The 7006-nt window shown below is 51.3% G+C and overlaps 1 non-coding gene across 1 annotated transcript; it reads right to left on the minus strand.

Annotated features, from left to right (window-relative positions):
- Positions 1-1747: 1747 nt before the first annotated feature.
- On the minus strand, positions 1748-1854 carry LOC136150358 (U6 spliceosomal RNA). The gene has a single exon (XR_010659793.1). It is a non-coding gene; the product is annotated as a U6 spliceosomal RNA (small nuclear RNA).
- Between the last annotated feature and the right edge of the window lie 5152 nt (positions 1855-7006).

Genomic DNA, 7006 nt, shown 5'->3' on the forward strand with positions numbered 1-7006 from the left:
TCTTCCTTTTTTAAAAAAAATGTATTTACCTGGCCACACTGAGTCTCAGTCACGGCATATAGGATCTAGTTTCTTGACCAGGGATTGAACCCAGGCCCCTTCATTGGGAGCATGGAGTCTTAGCCACTAGACCACCAGGTAAGTCCCTCAGATTCTCTGTCATTACTCATTCACATCCGAATCACCCCCATTCCTCTCACTGGAGCACCAGAGCTTTTCCCTGGCACCCACCTGCAGCCTAACGCTTCCTCCTCTCCCCCATCTGTTACCCTGCTCTCTTTGGGGATCCCTGTCACAGATGGGCAGTCTTCCCTCACTTCCTTTCAGGCCCTGGCCTGTTCAGGCCTTGCTTCTGGGGCAAGCAGAGAGGGGACAAAGATTTACCAAGCACTCCTATACTCCCTTCATCCCAGGATTGGCATGAGACCCTTCGCTTGCATGCTGGCTCCTCCTGAGAGCCCTGATGGATAACCTTATCCCCATTTCACAGATGAGAAAACTGAAGCTCAGATGCTGACTAAATAGCTTCATGCAGCTGCTACGTGCCAGAGTTGGGATTGCAAACACTTACCCAAGATCTGTGCTTCTGATGGGTGCCTATCGCATACCAGGCAGTCAGGCACAGTACTGTCTGCTCTGCAAACCGCCCCTCCCCCCATGAGGGGGCCATACAGACCCTGTGCTCCCTCTGTCGGCCCTCACATCTGTAGCTCTGTGTTGACACTTCAACACATGGTATGGGATGGTGACGTAACGCTTTCGTGTCTGTGCACAAGCAGGTCTTATCTTCCCGCTCGACTATAAATTTGGAGCTGGTGGGACAAGTCTGCATTCCCTCAGCATCTCCTGTGTCCCTAGCAGGCACTCAGGCAAGCATGTGGCGATTCATTTTGAAGGAATGCACACCCCGTGAAGTAAACAGTGCCGTTGACCTCTAGGACTGGATTTCAGACCCAAATGCCTTTACAGGGTTTGTCGCGGTACTGGGTGCTGAGGATCTTATGAATCTCCTCGTTTTTCGCAGGACTGGAGGAGCCTATGCTCAGCGTCACTCAGCAGGTGGCCAGGCAGGAAACTGAAGGCTGGCTGCTCTGTGAGGGTCAGGTGGGCCACTGGACTTTTCTGTTTACCATGAGGGTCTAGGGCAGTTCGGTTCAAAAGAAATGTCATAGGAGACATGTCTGTAATTTTATGTTTTCTGGTAGCCACGTGAACAAAGTAAAAGGAGACAGATAAAATTTATTTAGTGTATTAGCCCAGCATATCCAAAATACTTCAACCTGTGGCCAATAAAAAGTTATTAATGAAGTATTTGCCCTTATGTCTGTTGTTAGTCTGGGAAATCAGGCGTGGATTTTGCACTTTGGGTGACTCTCCTCTGGCACTTGGTGAATTTCACGTTCTCAAAGGCCACATGTGGCTTTGTGGCCCCATATTACACAGCAGGCTTGGGGTTGGATGGGATAACTCCCAAATCCCAGTTGAGCAAACCCTTCTGGCATCTGACCTGTGAGAGCTTTATGATTTGTCCCTGGTTTATATCCCTCACGGCCCTGCAGGCCTGAGGCAGGCCAGTGGCTGGGCCCAGTGTCCGGGTTCGTATGGTCATTTGCGTGCTCAGCGTGGTCAGGTTTGGTATCAGTCTTGGCGAGGGGGCTTCCTTTGGGCCAAAGCTAGTGCCCACCAAGAATGCTGCCTCCAGCACACCTCCCCCTGGAGGCCCACCCAGGTTGATTTCTTTTTTTTTTTAAATATGGAATGCTTCACGAATTTGCGTGTCATCCTTGCGCAGGGGCCATGCTAATCTTCTCTGTATCGTTCTAATTTTAGTATATGTGCTGCCGAAGCGAGCACCCACCCAGGTTGATTTAAAAAGTGAGATCAGAGCCAGGGTGGATGATGGCCTTTACAGACATCTGTGGGACGGGACATTCACATCAATAATGTGTCCCCTGTACACCCGGCTCACTTCAAAGGTGCCTTCTTGGGACACAGCAGTTTTCCAACAGCCTAGGAGACTGGCTGACTGGCAGGGGGCAGCTGGAGCTGGAGTTTCTTTGGAGAAGGGTGTCTTCTTCCTGGGTGCTTGGTCTGGGCTTCTGTTATAGGCAGGAAGCCACTGATATCGGCAGGACAGGGTGCACCTCCGAGGTGTCTGTGGGATGCTGCCTGGAGCAAACCCAGGAGGGGCCGTGAGCATCTGCTTATCATTTAAGTGGATGCTGTTTCCTGGCAGCTGAAGGTAATTATGGGGCTTCGTCCTTGAGGATGGTTCTGCGCATGTGTCTCCTGCGGGGCTGGTGGCCGTCAGCTGCTCAGCGAGCTGTGAATGTCTGGGACTCTGGGCAGGGCCTCCATTCGCTGCATCCAGATGCTTGGGATAAAAATGCCTAATCTGTTGGAGATGGAGACATTTCCTCCTCTCAGGGATGGTGACATCAGTAGGCAGTCCTGGTGGGTGCTGACCTCCAGTCTCCAGGCAGAGACTGCCCCTGGGATGTCTGTCCCTGGCAGTTTCTGTCTGTCCTCGTCCCTCTGACCTCTTCCCACAGTTCTCTGTCCTCTCTCCTCCTCTCTCTGCCTTCCACTCAGGAGCTCCCCTCTCCTCTGATTCTTTTCCAGCCTCTTCCTTTCCTGGCACTTTTCTGGTTGTGCCTGTGTGCCTCGTTTGGAGCCTCCTGGTTTATTGCTGGGGCAGTCACAGTACTGAGTTTAATAGTCCACCCCACCCATCTCATCGCTATCCAGAATCTCAGAATGGGAACTTGCTGGGAAAGAGGATCTTTGCAAATGCAATATACCTGAAACGAGATTGTTCAAGTAGGTCCTAGCCTCCTATGACTGGATTCCTTATTAGAAAAGGGAAATTTGGACACAGACACAGAGATACTGGGGCGAAAGCCACATGAAGATGGAGATAGACTTTGAAGTAATACACTTAGAAGTCAAGGATGCCAAGGCTTGCTGGAGGCCACCAGAAATTGAAAGGGGCAGGAATCTTCAGAGAGAGCCCTGCCCTGCTGACACCTTGATTTCGGACTTCTGGCCCCCAGAGCTGTGAGAAGAGCAGTTCCTGTTGTTCAGGTTCTCCAGTGAGTGGCCCTTTGTTACAGCAGTCCTAGGACACTCACCCCGGCCTGTTTGCTGGGCTAGACCCCAGAAAAATAGGAGGATCCTTCCGGCTGACCCTACTCTGGGTTTGCTGAGGCTCCAGTCCTCAGCAGGCTATCCCTCACATTCAGCTCTGTCTGCAGAAGCCTCAAGCTTCACACACAGTTTCGGGGATAATGGCTTCAGAATTCCAAAGGATTTCTTTGAGCTCATCAGACGCTGACCACAGCCAAGCCGCAACCCCACACTTGACAAGTGATGCAATCAATGCCTTGGCAGTGTTTCAGGAGATTAATGGGAGCAGAGGGTGGGGTGGACAAGAATAGGCAGACAAGAGCAGATTATTGCAACAGTACAGACTAAAGCCATCCCTGCTGAACTGGGTGACAGTGTGGGTAGAGGTAACAGGCCTCGGGAACAATATCAGCAGAATGGGGCAATACCGGCAGAGCAGAGAGGTCACCGAGAGAGCACGTGGTCTTGTGCAGGTGGGAGGTGAAGTGACCAGGCAGTCAGCAGTAGCCAGCGAGGAAGGCTGTGTGGCAGGATGGTTAGGAACTATGTGGGCCAGAGTCTTGTCTCTGCCCTGACCACTGATGGGGGTCCCTGACCCCAGGCTCCTTCTCTGTGAAATGGATGGGAGGGGACCCACTTCCTAGGAATCTGGGAGAGTCAGAAATGGGAGGATGATCAGCCCTTAGGGACGGTGCTGTTGTCAGAATTCCTGAACAGGCTGAAGCTCTAGACAGGGTCACTCTTCAAAAAGCAAGGAAAGAAATTGGGACTTCCCTCGTGGTTAAGAATTCACCTTGCCATGTAGGGGATGCTAGCTGGTTCGATCCCTGGTCAGGCAACTAAGATCAGATATGCCTCGGGGCAACTAAGACCCCACTTGTCGGGGAGCAACTAAGCCCACTGGCTGCAGTACCGAGCCCAGGTGCTCTGGAGAGAGTCTGTGCACCGCAGCAGAGGATCCCAAGTACCACAACTAAGACCCAACATCGCTAAATAAATTAAAAAAAAATTTTTTTTTAAAGCATGGAAAGAGAAGCTGATGCCTGCTCTTTGGGGGGATGCTGGAGGATGGGCTGTCTCCATTGAGATGGACGTCGGTCGAGCAGGATGGGAGAGACTGCACGCGCGAGCACACACACATGTACACAGCGCGAGCACACACACATGTACACAGGCGGCAAGCTCAACCACTGACCAAGTCAGGGCAGTGTCCGTTAAGAGAACGTGAAAGAAGGGCTGAGGCTGGAGCGGCCAGTAGGGGCCAAACAAAGGTGTGTGTGTTTCATGGCAGGAGAGAGGGTGGGGGTGGGAGTGGAGGAGGCATCGAGGATCAGGGGGAACTGGTGCTGGGAGCACGGGTGGGGGTCCACCTGGGAGAGGACAAGGGTAGCCAGTGCAGAGACTGGTGGGGAGAGGGGAGAGGGGATGAGGACCACCTCTCCTGGTGGTCCACTAGCTAAGACCTTGTACTCCCAAAGCAGGGGACCCATGTTTGATCCCTGGTCAGGGAACTAGATCCCACATGCTATAACTAAGAGTTTGCAGGGGGCAACTAAAGATCCTGCATGCCACAGCTAAGACCTGGCACAAACAAATGAATAAATAAATATTTTTAAAAATATTTATTTAAAAGGGGAGAGGGTGAGGCCTGACGTTCTGGAGCTCCTGGAGGGGAGGGTATTGGGGAGGGGAGGGGGTTGGGATGGGATGGGGAGAAAAACTGGAGATAAGATCATCTGTGGGGTGGTTTGGGGGAGATGGGGCTGCAGTCAGGGTCACAAGGAGATTAGGTGGAGACTCCCTGCTCAGCAGGGGAGCTGGGCTGAGCTGGAATCTATACATAGTACACTACCCCGTGAAAAAACCAGCGCCCACCAGACCAAGTGGACGAGGCAGGTCGGAACAATGGTCTGGTCAGGCTGGAGTGCAAGGGGCCAGGAGCCTGGGTGTCACTGCGATGGGCTGGAAGGGGCCCTGCTCCCTCTCTCCTCTCCTCTCCTTGCCTGTTTGGGACTCAGGCTGCCAGCAGAGCAATCAGGCTGAGCTCTGTGGAGAGTGCGGGTAGCATTGTCTACGTGTGTGTTCACACAAAGAGGTACATACCTAGAGGGATGATCACCCTTTGTCATCACCTCTGGGCGGTGCCATCTAGTGATTTTTATTTTTATTTTTCTCTTTTGCACTTTTTAAAAGAGGCTTCTTTTTCTTTTTTTGCCTCACCCTACAGCTTGTGGGATCCTAGTTTCCCAAACAGGGATCAAACCTGGGCCCTTGGCAGTGAAAGTGCAGAGTGCGAACCTCTGGAGTGCCAGAGAATTCCCTCTCTTGCACTTTTGAATTTAGTTTACAACCACCATGCACTGCTGTGTTTTTTTTTCCCCAAAAAAACAATAAAGCAATTTAAGACCTCCCCTTCAGGTCCCAGCATTTGGACTGAGCTGGGAGGTGAACCTTCCTGCCTCTGCTCATTATTACACATTTTGTTCCCTTTGAGGGACTCTGGAGCCTCGCGGACCTTTGTGGGCAAGTGAACTCGGAGGGGGGGGGGGCAGTCAACATCACCCTGAAAGTAACACTCTCCACCCAGCGCTTCCTAGATGAAAATGCCCCCTCCTTGAGAAATAGGTGTCCTGGGCAGGAACGCTGCACTGCCTGCACACCTGCCCACCCCATTTCCTGCTCTGCACCCCCTCTAGCCTGCCTGGTTCTGCTCTCTCTTTCCTTCTCAATCCTTTGAGGACTTTGCCCTTTGTCTGCTCTCTCTTGTCTGCATCAGCAACTCCTCCCAGGAGAAGGATTTTTTTTTAAAGAAAATACTTATTTATTCACTTAGCTGTGCCAGGTCTTAGTTGCGGCATGCAGGATATTTAGTTGCCCCATGCAAACTCTTAGTTACAGCATGTGGGATCTAGTTCCCTGACCAGGGTTCAAACCCAGGTCCCCTGCTTTGGGAGTACAGGAACTTAGCCAGTGGACCACCAGGAAAGTCCCAGTAGGAGGATTTCTGTTCATCAGCTAATCCACTCTGCGTGTCTCCTCCTGTCATCCCATAACTCTTTCTGGCCAACTGCCTTGTTCCTCTGCTTCCTCCAGCTTCTGGTTCAAGTTGTCTAGGGTGGGGCCTGGGGTCTGGGATTTAACAAGGACTCCTCAGGTGATCGTCACCTGCAGTCGGGGTGCAGACCTACCAAACTCACAGCCTCCTAGACATTTCACTCATCCTTATTGCCTGAATCAAATGACATACCAATAAATGTTTAATAATCAGTTCTGGGTGATGAGGACAAAACCCCCAATTTATATCATTTGCCAATTTCTGTGGTGTAAATATTCCCACATGGCCAATTTCAAGCTCCCAACATGAAGTTTACCAGCCAGCAAATTCCTGAAAATTTAACCTCTGGGGTGGGATCTCCCAGTGGCCTGTCTTTACCCTGAGCTGATTTGCAATGCTCTCTGGATCCTGGTTCAGTGATGGATGAGAACCAGGCAAGATCACATAGCAAATGGATTATAGAAGCAGCCCCAAGCCCAGGTGTTTTGAGCAGTAGCTCAGGGCCACCACCCCCTACCTCCTGAAGGACATTTCCTAGACTGGCAGGTGGTCAATTCTATCTCTCAGTCTGGTTCTTGCCTTCTCTGAACCTTCTACTTCTTCTTCTTCTTTTTTTTTTTCTTTTTTTTCCTTCTCTGAACCTTCTGTGCAAGATGTGCAGGCCGGCACTCAGCAGTCATTCTGCTACCTTCCTCTGTCTCGGAGAGAAAGGCAAGACCCAGCTATTCCAAGACTTCTTTGCCACTCACTTTGGCCAGTTAGATGCCTTCTTGGGAATTTGGAAGCAGGAAGCAATGGAAAGGCCACACTTCTGCTTTTTTTCTT

The sequence above is a fragment of the Muntiacus reevesi genome, chromosome 18 (assembly GCF_963930625.1).
Source record: "Muntiacus reevesi chromosome 18, mMunRee1.1, whole genome shotgun sequence".
NCBI lineage: Eukaryota > Metazoa > Chordata > Mammalia > Artiodactyla > Cervidae > Muntiacus > Muntiacus reevesi.